General features: G+C 49.3%; 1 protein-coding gene across 5 annotated transcripts in view; it reads left to right on the top strand.

Annotated features, from left to right (window-relative positions):
• Positions 1–13,230, top strand: part of Grik4 (glutamate ionotropic receptor kainate type subunit 4) — a 428,100-nt gene that overhangs the window by 370,510 nt on the left and 44,360 nt on the right. The gene's annotated exons all lie outside the window — the stretch shown is intronic.

The raw sequence follows: 13,230 nt of genomic DNA, 5'->3' as shown, positions 1-13,230 counted from the left end.
GAGAGGAAGCAGAGAGCTTGGGCCAGGACCAGAGGCAGACATAAAACCTTCGAGGCCAGCCCCCTGTGGCTCAGTTCTAACTGACAGCTGTTAGAGCTGCTCAAATACACCAGGTTTCCCTTGCCCAGTGGGAGGGACCTCCGCCATTAAACCTGCTCTGGTGGCTCCCTGCCCTGTCCAGCAGGCAGCTCCTGTTCATCCATCCCTCATGTCCCTGTGAATCCCAAATGTGCCCTCTCCCCTGTCCTTGCCAAGCTGGTGCTCTGCTTGCTTTTTGCCATGGCTTGCTCTTGCTGGCTTACAGGTTCCCGACAGAATCATGATGTGTTCAGGAGTCTGATCCACACATGATTTTTCTTGCTGTCCTGTGCTTGTCAGAAACACCTGATATCACATGCGCGCGCGCGCGCGCGCGCGCACACACACACACACACACACACACACACACACACACACACACACGGACACCAACATGCAGTGAGACTTGGATTGGTGGCACCCATGGCAGTGTTAGCACCTATACAAGCAGCCATCCCAGGCCCCTCAGGACCAGGGATTGTCTCTCTCCTTTCAGAGCCTTCACAGTGGTCCCCAGTTTCATGATAAGCCATACTCCACCTACACACACATTTGTTATCCAGGCAGGAAAAAATAAATAAACTAAACAACAACAACAAAGAAGGCTAGGTCCCTTGAGAGGGCAGCATGTGGTCGGGTCAATGAATCTGAACTGCTAGGGAAAGTGCTAGTGGCTTCTGCTAGGCAAGTTTCTACTCAAATCCACAAGGCATACTGAGCAACCTGCTGTGTCCCAGATGTCAGTGGAATGTGACCACCAGCAAGGGTACAGGTGGGAGAGCAAGACCAAGGGTGCATGTGGTCAGCAGGAACAGTGGGTATGTGTGCACATTGGGTCAGTCTGGGTCAATGATAAAACAGGGTCAGAGGGTAGGGGGAAATAAAGAAGAAGGCCTTGATCTTTGAAAAACCCCACAGGAGTAGCCCAAGCAGGAGGCCATATCCTCTGGCACTCACAGGAATGGGCAGAGGAAGGAAGCGGGCTTTCAGAATTGAAACCCACATCTGAATAAGAACAGTGAAGTTTATTGAACACTTATCTGTGCTGGGCCTTGTCCCTTCCATCCTTTGGTCCTCACATCAACCCTAGTAGGAAGTAATTTTTACCATTTATGAGTTACTCGCAGGAAACCATGCTCAGTGGGGCTGAGTGCCCCACCCCAGGGACCCTGGTAGCTCTCTGACCCATTGCCAGGTGAACCTAGGGAGTCGTTCTCGTGAGGTGCTGTGAGAGTCATCTGCCTCTTCTCCTCTGGCTCTGAGACTACTCCAGCAAGGGCTCCTGGGGAGGTGGTGAATGTAGCTCCTCTGGGAGAAGCCAGGCCCCTTCTCCCCTGCAGGCTTTCCTGGATGCTCAGAGCACACAGAGCTGGCTGCTCCGGGCTCTGCACAGTCTGTTCAGTTGTTTAGACTAGACACAGCATCTGGACTGTCTCCATGCGGCTGCAAACCCAAACCCAGTTAAGATCCCAGTTGTTCACTGCGCCTCTTCTTGCTTTAGAGGGTAACTCGGATGTTGGGCAGAAACACACCATACCTGAATTTTCCTTTCCCCACTCACATGAAGTCAATAGGGGAGGGTGTGGCACAATTAGGGGCACCCCCACAATCCTCATTCATCACACTAGCTTTTTCCTTATAAAGCCAACAGTGGTCCATGTCACATTTGTCTCTGTTTTACTTGGCCAAGCCTGTTAATTTTTTTTAATTGGGGCTGGAGAGTTGGCTCAGCAGTTAAGAGTGACTACTGCCCCAATAATGAAGACCAGAACTCAGATATCTGCACCCCCAAAACAAACAGGGTGTCCCATAAATACCTATGAGGCCATCTTTAAGTAGGCCAGATACATAAGGATCATTGGGTCCTGTTGGCTTCCCATGCTTAGAGAGAGTCAGACTGTGCCTTAAAGGAATAGGGCAGAATGTAGTAGTAAACGACAGTCAATGCTCTTCTCTGGTCTCTGCACATGTGCACCGGTGTGTGTGCCTGCATATGTACGTGCGCATGCACACAGAGACATTCACACAAAAAATAAGTAAATCTTTAAAATGTTGCTGATTTAGGCTTACAGAAAGGAGTATAAGCTATGAATCAGCTTGAGGAATTATGACAAGGGGACACGCCTATCAAAGGTCCCCTTTTCAGATCTTCACCCTTTCCTTCTGCTTTTGCTCTCTACATCCTCCTCCTCAAAGGCGGCATTGCCCCAATGTCATATCACCACATGGCTATGCATGGGAAGCCTCCGTCTCCTTCACCCTGGGTAGGTTACCAATGAGTGTGGAGACAGTCACAGGGCTCAAATACAACCCGAGAATGGCAGCTCTGCAGAGGGTGTTTTTTGTTAACAAGGTGAGGCATCTCTCCAAAGGCAACCAAACCCACTTGCTTATCCAGAAAGAGAGGCAAGGGTTTACCACAGTGTCTTGGTGCTCTTCCTCCAAAGAGTAGGCGTGGGGTAGGTGGGGCTTGGGAGAGGTCTGCTGCCTTCCACAGTGCCTGTTCATGCAAGGGCCAGCTTGAAGTGAGCATGGGGACACTCTCCACTTGTGGAACAGACTGGCCATGCCAGTCGCTCCCTCCTGAGCCTGTCTCTGAAGCAGAGCTGCTCAGGGAGCCATTGGAAGAAATGAAGGGCTCCTAGGGGTCCCCCCACAGTCTTTGGAGGGGCCTCAGAGAGGTCTCTGTGGTGCTAATAGCAGTTGGTAATACTTTATTTCACCGAATGAAAACAGCCTAATAACAAGCCTGTGAATCTCAGCACTCCTAATTACAGGCCTGACAAGGAGGAAGGAAGTAAACTATGTTGCCATGAGCGGCCATCCTGTCAAACCCCAGAGCACCATAGGCCGCCTGCAGGAGCTTGCGTGGGCATGCTTTGCTCAGTCCCTGAACAGGCTTGGATCCTGTAACAGGGTAGCAGGAAGGGGCACACACAGTTAGTCTAGGAAAGGCCCTTATCAGTACTGAGCACTGATGAGACCAGTGAGCCTTGCCCCATGTCAGTCTCTCCAGCCACACCCCCAACCACTGCCATTGCCTCCCATAGCCTAACCAACAGGGCTGGGACATCAGCATAAAAGGGGGTGCCCACAGATGGGATTTTAGTGTCTCTAAACACAAAGCCTTGTTAGACATAACATCTGCATGTGGACTAGACATGACATCAGTAACTGGCATTTAGGTGTGTTGGGCTCAGGTGGCAGAGTGCTTGCCTAGCATGCAGGAGTCTCTGAGTTCTTTCTCAAACTCCGTGTAAATAGAGTGTGGTGCTACACACTGGAATCCTGGTATGTGGGAGGTGGAGGCAGGAGGATCCGAATTTAAAGTCATCCTTAGCTACATACTGAGTTTGGAGCTAGGTTGGGTTTCATAAGAGCTTGTCTGGAAAGAAAACAAAGGAAGGAAGAAAAAAGGAAGGAAGGAAAGAAGGAAAGAAAGAAGGAAGGGAGGGAGGGAGGAAAGAAGGAAGGAAGGGACAAAGGAAGGAAAGAAAAAAGAAAGGAAGGAAAAAAGAAAGGAAGAAAGGAGGGAAGAAAAGAAGAAATGAAGGGAGAAAGAAAAAGTAAGAAGAAACAACTGTGTTATCCTAAAAACTTAAAGAGACTTCTATATTTCTTCCATGAGCTGAGGGAATTGGGGTCATTCTTCAGAAAACCAGGTGTGGTAACAGAGGCCATGGTAGTGATGTAAGGAAGTTCCCACCACTGAGACCCAAACACTGGATGCTGCTTCCTTTCCATACCATTGTGACGTAGACAATGTGCAGTGTATATAATACATACTGACTTTCCAATCATGAGATTTCTTTTCACTCTTCAAAATCTACATAGAATTTTCTAAAGCAAGCAGATTAATAAATGAAATTAAAGTTAACACTACAAACAAGCAATAGTAGCTCTCTCCCCTCCATGGCATATCTATCTATTCCAGGCACTGCCTTGGCTACTTTCTATGCATTCATTGGTTTAAACTTCACAATATATTAATGAAATATATATTATCACTGCTTCTGTTCCCCACACAGAGAAACTGAGGCACAGAGATTCCAAGTAGTTGGTATATAATTACATGACCAGTATCTAGAACCAAGAGCTTCTATCCAGAGCCAGTACACGCTTCTATCCAGAGCAGTACACTGTAGGCTTAAGTTGCCCTCACTGAGATCTGAGGTGAGAGACTCAGGATTTGGGCTCCTCTTTCAGGTATCTACTCCTTTGTTCCCTGATCACATCCATTCAGCAAGTGCTTACTGAGGGCTGACCATAGGACAGGCACTGCCATAGCCATGGCCAAGATTGTAGATGACAGGTAAGGGTCCCTTGCCCCCTGGACCTCTTCTTCTTCATGATCAGCAGGTAGGTACACTAGCAAGACAATTTTAGATCATAGTCCTCACATAAAGAACAAGAAGCAGAAGAGTGAGTCCTGGAGGGCTGCAGGTGGCCCGGGGTGGCCCATTACCTGGGCATCCAGACAAGGCCTGAGAGATGCCTCAGAGTGCTGAAGTGTTCGCCATGCAAGCGGGAGGACCTGAGTTCGACCCCCTAAAACTCAGGCACAGTTGGCATGGTAGAGTGCGTCTGTAGTTCTAGTGTTCCTACAGTGAGTGGGAGACAGAGACAGGAAAACTCGAGAAGCTTGAAAGCCAGCTAGCCTGGCACACATGGCAGCAAACACATTCTAATCAACTTCCTGTTGCTTTGTTGTTGTTGTTATCACCGTGACAAAAAAGCAACTCGAAGAGGTAAGGGATTCTTCCCACTTGTAACTCCCAGGTTACAACCCAGCATGGAGGGAAATTAGAGCAGGAACTCGAAGCAGAAACCTAGAGGCAGGAACTGAAGCAAAGACCACGAAGGAACGCTTACTGCCTCACTGCCTGGCTTGTGATCGGCCAACTTTCATCAACAGCCCAGCCCCACCTGCTGAGGGATGATACCACCCACAGTGGGCTGGACCCTCCTATATCATTAAATCAGGAAAATGCCCTATCTGATGTCTATCTGAGGGAGGTGGCTTCTCAACTGATGTCCCCTTTACCCAGGTTTGTCTAGGCTTAGATCACCTTGGCAAAAACTAACCACCCCAGGGACCCCCATCTCAGAATTAGGCAAAGACTGGCCTCCAAGGTTGTCCTCTGACCTCCATACACTTAGCATGCCACTCATATGCCTGCAGTCACATACATAATTGCACATACACACATGTACATAATATATGAGAGACAGACAGACACACACAGACAGACAGACAGACAGACAGACAGACATGCACACACACACACACACACACACACACACACATACAGGGGAGGTGGGGCTCAGAGGAAACAGACATCTAGTCTGAGGCTGAGGGCAGCACTGTGTGATGGCAGAACTTTGGTTCCAAGATACGTCGTCTATCTGACCACAAAGAACTGGAAGGAGCACAGTGAATAGAACCCTGTTGGGAAACACTGTCTTCTTAGCCTCCTCACCCAGCTCAGCCCCCTGTTCCCTGTGGCTTCACCCTCAGATGATGAGCTAGCCCTATCTCCCCACAGCTCGCAATCTTTCTTTCAATCCGTCCTCACAGGCCAGTGACAGAGCCCTGAGCCCAGCCAAGTAAATATTTCATGGGGATTTTAATTTAACTCTAAAGGAATTCATCCAACCCCGTGAATAGACTGTCACCTAGAGAAATAGCACCAGGGAAGACTTGGTCCTGGGGATGACATGGCCACTCCCCTCCCCCAACGCATGCTAATGAGTTTCTGGCACCTGCCTCCCCCAGCATCTCTGACAGGCTAGGCCCAGAGAAGAGGCTTGCCAATGGCTGGGGCTTTCTATGAATGGAAGTTGAGGAGGAACAGATTTGGGATTAGGAGGGGGGCGGGGCAGAGAGAGTACCTGTACAGGTGAGCAAACTGGACACTGTGGTGTGTGTGTGTGTATGTATGTATGTATGTATGTATGTATGTATGTATGTATACAGGTGACCAAACTGGATACAGTGGCGTGTGTGTGTGTGTGTGTGTGTGTGTGTGTGTGTGTGTGTGTGCGCGTGTGTGCATGTATACGAGTGACCAAAGTTGAACCCAGCTACGTTATAGTCCCTTATCCTTCAACTCATATATTGGTTCTGAAAGAAAAGAACAGCCAAGGGATGAGCTCCCTATCTATACAGTGGGCAGGGACACCAGACATTTTACAGGCACCATGTGACTGCTTGGCATTCTCCCTAAGCACCCTTGGTATGTGGCGTGGGCATCCAGTGGGATGGTGTAAGGAGGAGGACGGCAGATGTGTGTTGTTATGGAGTCTAAGTGATGACTTCCCCAGGCACATGAGAGCCAGCAGTGGGCACGAGTCCCTGACTCCTTCAGAGTTCTTACCTCCTTGCTCTGAGATCCCAGTTCCCTGGGCATCTGCATAGATGGGGGTGGTGGGAGAAAGGCTTGCAGCAGATGAGTCTACTGAAAGACAGAATGGGTGGAGATGAGCGGCAGAGCACTTGGCATGGAGAGCCTTGGGGAGCAACTTAACCACAGAGCTGGTCCTGTGGCTGGCCCTCTTCTCAGCCCAGACCTGCCTACTCTGTCCCTTCCAGAAGTGTAATTAGCACCCTGCTGATAATTGCTTGAGCCAGTGTGGGCCTGGGCTCCCTGCTAATGCTGTCTTGGGTGTTCAGGGGCTCGTGAGTCGGGAGGGGAAGTGTGCCCTCTAGTGGGGAAACTGGGCCTTCAAGTCCCTTGGCCTGAAGAACCAGGAGTTGTGTGGCCAGAATCCTGCATTCCAGCCTCCTGAAAAGAGTAAAAGGCCCTCCCATAGCAGCCATTTGCCAGAAATCAGCCAGGTTCCGCTGTCGGTAAGAAAAGGCTTGAGCATAGACTGTGTTCAGGGGGTGCCCACCTGCCCCTGAATTATCCTAGTTGTTCTTAGGGACTGATTCTGTGTCCACTTGCAGACACTCACCAGGAACAGTAAGAAAACAGTCCCCCATCTTTGAACACTTGGGTCTGAGGCTAGTTTTCTTTAGCTGCGTGGGCTTGAGCAAATTGCAAACAAATCTGGGCTTTAGCTTCCTTGTCTGTAAAAGAGTATGAAGGGTGAGACTGCGCTGTGCACGTTCTGTTTTTAAAAGGCTAACGCCTGCTTCAAGGACGTGTAATAATGGGAAGGCAAGACACGCGAGTGTCAACACCGTCGCAGGAACAATAGTTGGAGATACTGTGGGCCACACTGGCACTCTGCAAGGGCGTCCCACTTCCTGGAAGGGCATAAATGGAGGAATTGTCATTGCTCCCACTTCCTCAGGGAAGAAATGGAGACACAGAGACATTAAGGTCACCCCACATGTCGGCAGCGGAGCTGAAATGGGCCCAGACACTGTTCTAGCAGAGGCACACTGTAGCGGTTTGCCCTCTCCAGGCAGTGACTGAAAGGCAGGAAGACTTGTTCCTGAAACGATGGCCAGGAAATGTTGTATGGAGAGGGGAAACTCTGGATGGTTGGTCCTGAGGAGTGGGTGGGGTTGATGGCTGGAGATTCACAAGTTGATTATGCAACTGGATAAGTACAGGATGTGCTTGCTGTATCCACAATGGGTGGATACCTGCTGAACTGGCAGGATGGACCATGGAGGTAAGAATCACAGGAAACTTGTTGTTCTGGGCTTCTTTAGGGGGGATACAGGGTCTCTCTGTGTTGCTCTGGCTTACCTGGAACTCACTGTGTAGCCCAGGCTGGCCTTGGACTCAAAGAGGTCCACCTGCCTCTGCCTCCCGAGTGCTGGGATTAAAAATGTGCACCCATCACATCCAGCTCACAGGAAACTTCTTAAGAGAAAGCATACAACCTTGAACTTAAAGGTGGGCTCATATAAGTCCAGCACCTGGGAGGCTGATGCAGCCGGATTGTGAGTTCAAGGGCAGCTTGTGATCCATAGTGAGATTTGTCTAGAAAAAAGAAGAGTCTCATTATCATGGTGCAAAGGTGGATTTTTCTAGAAAGATGGTCTTAATAGCCATTTGTTAGGTTTATACTCTATGCTAAGCACCGTGCTTCATGCACAGGACGTGCAATCTCACTTAGCCTCGTAAGGACCCCAAATCAGCCGCTGTTATCTCCTGTTATAGTGAGAAGTGGGCACAGGAAAGCTAAGAGGTCTTCTGAAGTCACAGAGATGAACTCCAACCCTGTTTAGTGTGGTGCCAGTGACACAGGCTTATGGTTGCAGGACTAAGCAGAGGGAAGAGAGGGGTGGCCTCAGAGCCGAAGGGGTCTGGATGTCACGAAGAATGCCAGTCCCTATCCACAGCCTCAGCTTGCCCTGAATTACGTTTTCTGTGCTCTTCAGAGGCAATCCGCCCTGAATGAGGGCTTCTGGGAGGCTCAGCACCATCTTATTCTGAGCAGCACTTCCTCCCAGAGCCTTCTGGAGTTCAGTGACGCAGTTAGAGTTAAGGAAAGGGCCACTCAGAAAGAGGAGAGGGTGGGTATCCGAATGGGCAGCAGGCACAGGTTGGGCACAGTGAGGCATGGGGCATTGACTGAGGTGCATGGGCAAATGGCTTCCTGGGGCAGAAGCTCAGACTTGTGAAAAAAGGTCAGAAGGAAGAAAGTTGGAGAAGCTGGTCAGTGCCAGCACAGTGCAGCTGAGAGAATTTGCAAGGTGCTGGGGGCGGGACACAGTCTACTCTCCTCAAGAGGTCGAAGAAGGATCTGGAGAATGCCTGCTTTCCAACTGGCATGTGTTTCCCCAGAGAATCTCAAGGCCACTAGGGAAAGACCTGAGAGGCTGAGTAGCCAGGGGCCTATTAGCATCCCTGCCACTCACTCACTATAGCCTCAGATGTGTTTCCAGAAGGCCTTTTGAGATTATCTCTATCATGAAGTGAGCATCATCCGCAGCACCTCTGTCACCCCAACAACAGAAGTGGACCAGACTCATAACCTACCAATGCCCTCTCACTGACCTTCCCCACTACTGTAGAAAATGGGTTCTGTTATTACCCCCACTTGATAGATGAGCATGCTGAGGCCAAAAGGAGTGAAATGACTTGTCCAAGGTCACACAGCAAGAGAGTGCCTGAGTCCAGACAGGTTTGCCCCACCCTGAAGGCTGTCAGCCAGCCCACATTGACACAATACAGGACTGCCCTACAGTCTGTAAAGCCTCTAGGGTCGCTCTACATAACCCCCTCTCTTGATTCTCACATTGTCTCCATAGACAGCCATTGAACCATTTCAGAGCCAGAGAGTTTGTCTGGAGAACATGAGTGAGTCACCATTGAGAGCTAGGGGATTGCAGCCCACTGACCACAGCCCACTGATAATCCCTCATCCGTGGGTCAGGGAAAACCATATGTGGAGGAGGCAAAGCGTAGCCCTAGGAGACCCTGCTGGGCGCAAGCAAGAGCATTTTTGCACAAAGTGAGGCAGTGACTGTTTTAAAATGGAAGCCAGGGTAACTGTACCTGCTTTGTCCCCTTGTCGTGGCCAGGTTTTGTGGCTGCTGATAGGTGTCCCCATCATTCTCAGGGAAGTCCTCCTAGCCTAGACAGTGGGTTCAGGCAACACGTGCGGACAGGAGCTCTACTGTAAGCATGCTCTTCCTCCCAGCCCAGGCTCAGATCCCCAGAGAGACTGGACCAGCCTATGGGCTTTGATAGCAACGTGGCTGCTGCGTGACCCCGTTAACCTACAACGAGGCAAAGGGGAGGGGGTGTGTTTTGGAAGTCACCTCCAGGCCACCTCTAGCCTGGCCCAGCCTTGTAAATTCCATCAATGTCCAGGAGATAAAAGTGGGGCATCCCTCAGAGGCAAGGTACAAAGGCCTTCAAAGAACTCTTTCAATCAAAACTAAGCAAAGGAGTGAGGCCTGATGCTCACGAGGGATACATTTAAACACCCTTGTGTGTGTGTTGCCCCAACCACATGGTGGATGTGTGTTCTCTTTTCCTGTCTCTGATTTCAGCCTGACTCTTGGCCTGGTCTGCTTTCCCAGGATACCTGGGTCAGGCCTAAACTCCACAGTTTCCTTCCTGACCTATCTGGATGCTAGGTCCGATTTCCCATCCGCTTCTCTCTCTCATGGAGAACACAGCCTCTCACCCCATGACAAGGCCTCAGACAGGCTTCTACGTGCCAGTGTTCCCCTCAGCCTCCAGCCTTAGCCACTGTGGCATTCGTGCAGTCCCAACCCCCTTGCTTGTTAGTGTGTCTTCATGGCACATTATCTCCTCATCTGAAGGCTGCTTTATAGCATAATGTCTTTTTAACTAAGGTAAAAGAAAATGAACACACATCTTTTGGAATAATCTGATCCCACGTGATTGTGGCTGGCACCCCAGGGTGCGCTGAAGCCAAGGTAGATAATTACTCTTCTATACTGAGTCAATTAAATGTGAAAAACAGCCACCACCAAACCTCTTGCCGGTTTCTTGTAGCTGCTGCTTCTTCTGTTTCCCTGCCCCCAAGCTAGTCCAGCCTAGGGAGAAAGGAAAGAGAGATGGGGTGAGAAGCACAGAATCAACCTTGGCAGCTGAACGCAGTGTTCTATGTGTGGTCCAATTTGGAGAAGAAACGGCCTGTATGTGCTGGGGGCATGCTGTCCCCTCCTACACAGGTGGGGGACGACGGATGTAGGCCATTTCCAGCCCTCTGTCCATATGGACGTATGGATTGTTCTGGCACTCATAATGTCTTTGTTGGCCAACATGAATAAACTTGCAAAATGATTTCCAAATTGTTATCTGAAGTTTGCCCCTTTTAGAGGAAAGCTGAGTGTGGAGAGGGAATAAAAAGAAATCTAGGGTCATCATGATTTACTTTGGTTAATTGATTTGGAGTTCTGAAAAGAGAAATCACCAGAGAAATGAACAGATGCTGTGTGTGTGCCCTTGCCTGTTTTGTTGTCTTAATCTTTTTTTAAAAAATGTTTAATTAGTGTGGCATGTTTGTGTGTGTGTGTGTGTGTGTGTGTGTGTGTGTATGCATGTGTATGTGGTGCATTCATGAGTATGCAGCTGCATGTGACAGAGTCATTGGTGGTATCTTCTTGTATTCTTCTCCCCTTACTGACCTGAGGAAGGGTCTCTCACTGAACTGGAAGCTTGCTGTTTTGGCCCGGTGAGCTCCTGGGATCCTTCTGTCTCCACCCCCATCAATGCTAGGCTTAAAGGCATGCCTGGCTTTTTATGTAGATGCTAATGATATGAACCCAGCTCCATGCACTTTCCCATCAAGCACTCTTACCCACCGAGACATGTACCCTGTCCCCATCTTAACCTTCCTGAGTATGTAGGGGGATGGGAGTAGAGGTCAACCTCAAGTGTCATTCCTCAAGAATTGTTTACCTTGCCAATTTGAGGCTGGGTCTCTAATTAGTCTGGAGCTCACCAAATTAGGCTAAGCTGGCCAGCCAACAAGCCCCAGGGACATACCAGGGCGTGCCTCCAGGTGCACTGAGATTGCAAGTGTGTGCACCGGGAATCAAACAAGCAAGCATTTTGTTAGCTGAGCCATCTCCCTCGCCCCTTGTTGTCTCAATGTTTACTTCAGTTCTTTATTCCAATTACTTTAACTCTTGCTCCTCCCTCCTCAGGTCTCTCTCACGCAAGACTATGCTGCTATTGTAGGGCACACCCGCACCCACAGACATAGCATTGCACCTGCAGGCCTCTGAGGCTGCCTTTGTTGCTCTGCATTCAGCTCGTAAGCTAAACTCCAGTCAGTACCACTGCCACTGAGAGGCCGAGGTTCTGAAAGGCCCAAGAAAGCCTCGGAAGAGTCCCCCAAATGACGATGCTGACAATCTGCTAATCAAACCCTACTCTGTCACAACCCGAGGGCTGATTCACTTGGCGGCAGTCGTCAACACTTTCACAGAAATACAGAACGAGCCACTCACATTTCCTTCTTTATTAAAATCCTCTTTCATCTGCACGCCAGTGTCTTTGAAGGATGCCTGTACTTGATTAGGATCTAAGTTTGCTAACCTGTGCCGGGGCATGAATTGAGGATGGAAGATAGGCATAAAGATGTTCAAAGCGAAACTCGATAGATTTGTACTTCCTGAGCCCGAGTCTCCACATTAGGTACCATCCATTGCTGAGACCAAAAGCCTGACAACAACTTAAAGAGGAGAGGTGCATTTTGCCTCACAGTTCAAAGGAAACGATCCATCATAGCGAAGAAGGCACAGCAGCAGGGGCCTCTGTCCGTGGTGGCAGGATTGTTGAAGCATGGCTTTCTGTGGGTCAGAAAGTGAGAGAAAGAGAGAGAGAGAATGTTCCAGGCTGATAGAGTATAACCCATGAGCTCTACCATTCAGGCCTTGTCTTCTAGCTAGGCCCCAAAGGTTCCAAAAGGTTCTGCAACCTCCTGTGACCATTAAAGGCCATAAGTTCAGACAAAGGAGCCCATGGCGGATAGTCACACCCAAAGCATGACAGTCTTCTACTTTCTTTGCAATGGTTTGGCAGTCATCAAATCTGTGCACGCATACATGTGTACTTTGTATACCCGAACTCACTCAGGACCCCCTTTTTTTGATGAAATATGTTGCCTAGGTGATAAACATGGCTCTTAACTATTCTATCTTAAGTGTTAAAATATAGGTTAGAATCTATTGCTATGAATCCAGAATCCAGAATCCTAAATATGACCTCCAGAGCTTGTCTTTTAATCGGTCCAACGGGTGATACAGACAGGTGACCCCACAGGCTACATTTTGAGCTTAGTGTTAGAGAATTGCTGTGAGGAACAGAGCACTCTCTTCACTGTGCATCTTGGTTTGTGGATGAGGCTATGGAACCCTAGGCAAGCACAGTAACTAAGCTTGGTCGGTTCTTTATTTAGGCAGAGTATGGGCTAGAACTGAGTCCTGGCTCCGAGCTTTCTCACAGCCCCACGTATTGGCTTGTAAACAACAGGAAAGGGCTTCTTTTCAACAGGATGGATTTAAATTGTATCCGAGGAAGAATTTTTGACAGAGAAGAATATTGAGGAAGCTTGCCCAGATGGTGTCCTCTGCTGGAACGTTTGGAACATTTGTAAACAGTCTGGTTGTGTTCCTCCTGCTTGTATATTACCTGTGTATTCAGAGGGGTCTAACAGTAAGTAGGCGTGAGGGCCAGTTTCAACATGGGTCCTTCTGAGAGTGAT

Source organism: Acomys russatus, chromosome 14 (assembly GCF_903995435.1).
Source record: "Acomys russatus chromosome 14, mAcoRus1.1, whole genome shotgun sequence".
In the NCBI taxonomy this organism is placed as follows: domain Eukaryota; kingdom Metazoa; phylum Chordata; class Mammalia; order Rodentia; family Muridae; genus Acomys; species Acomys russatus.
The sequence above is the reverse complement of the archived record's forward strand: the minus strand, read 5'-3'. Positions and strand labels throughout refer to the sequence as shown.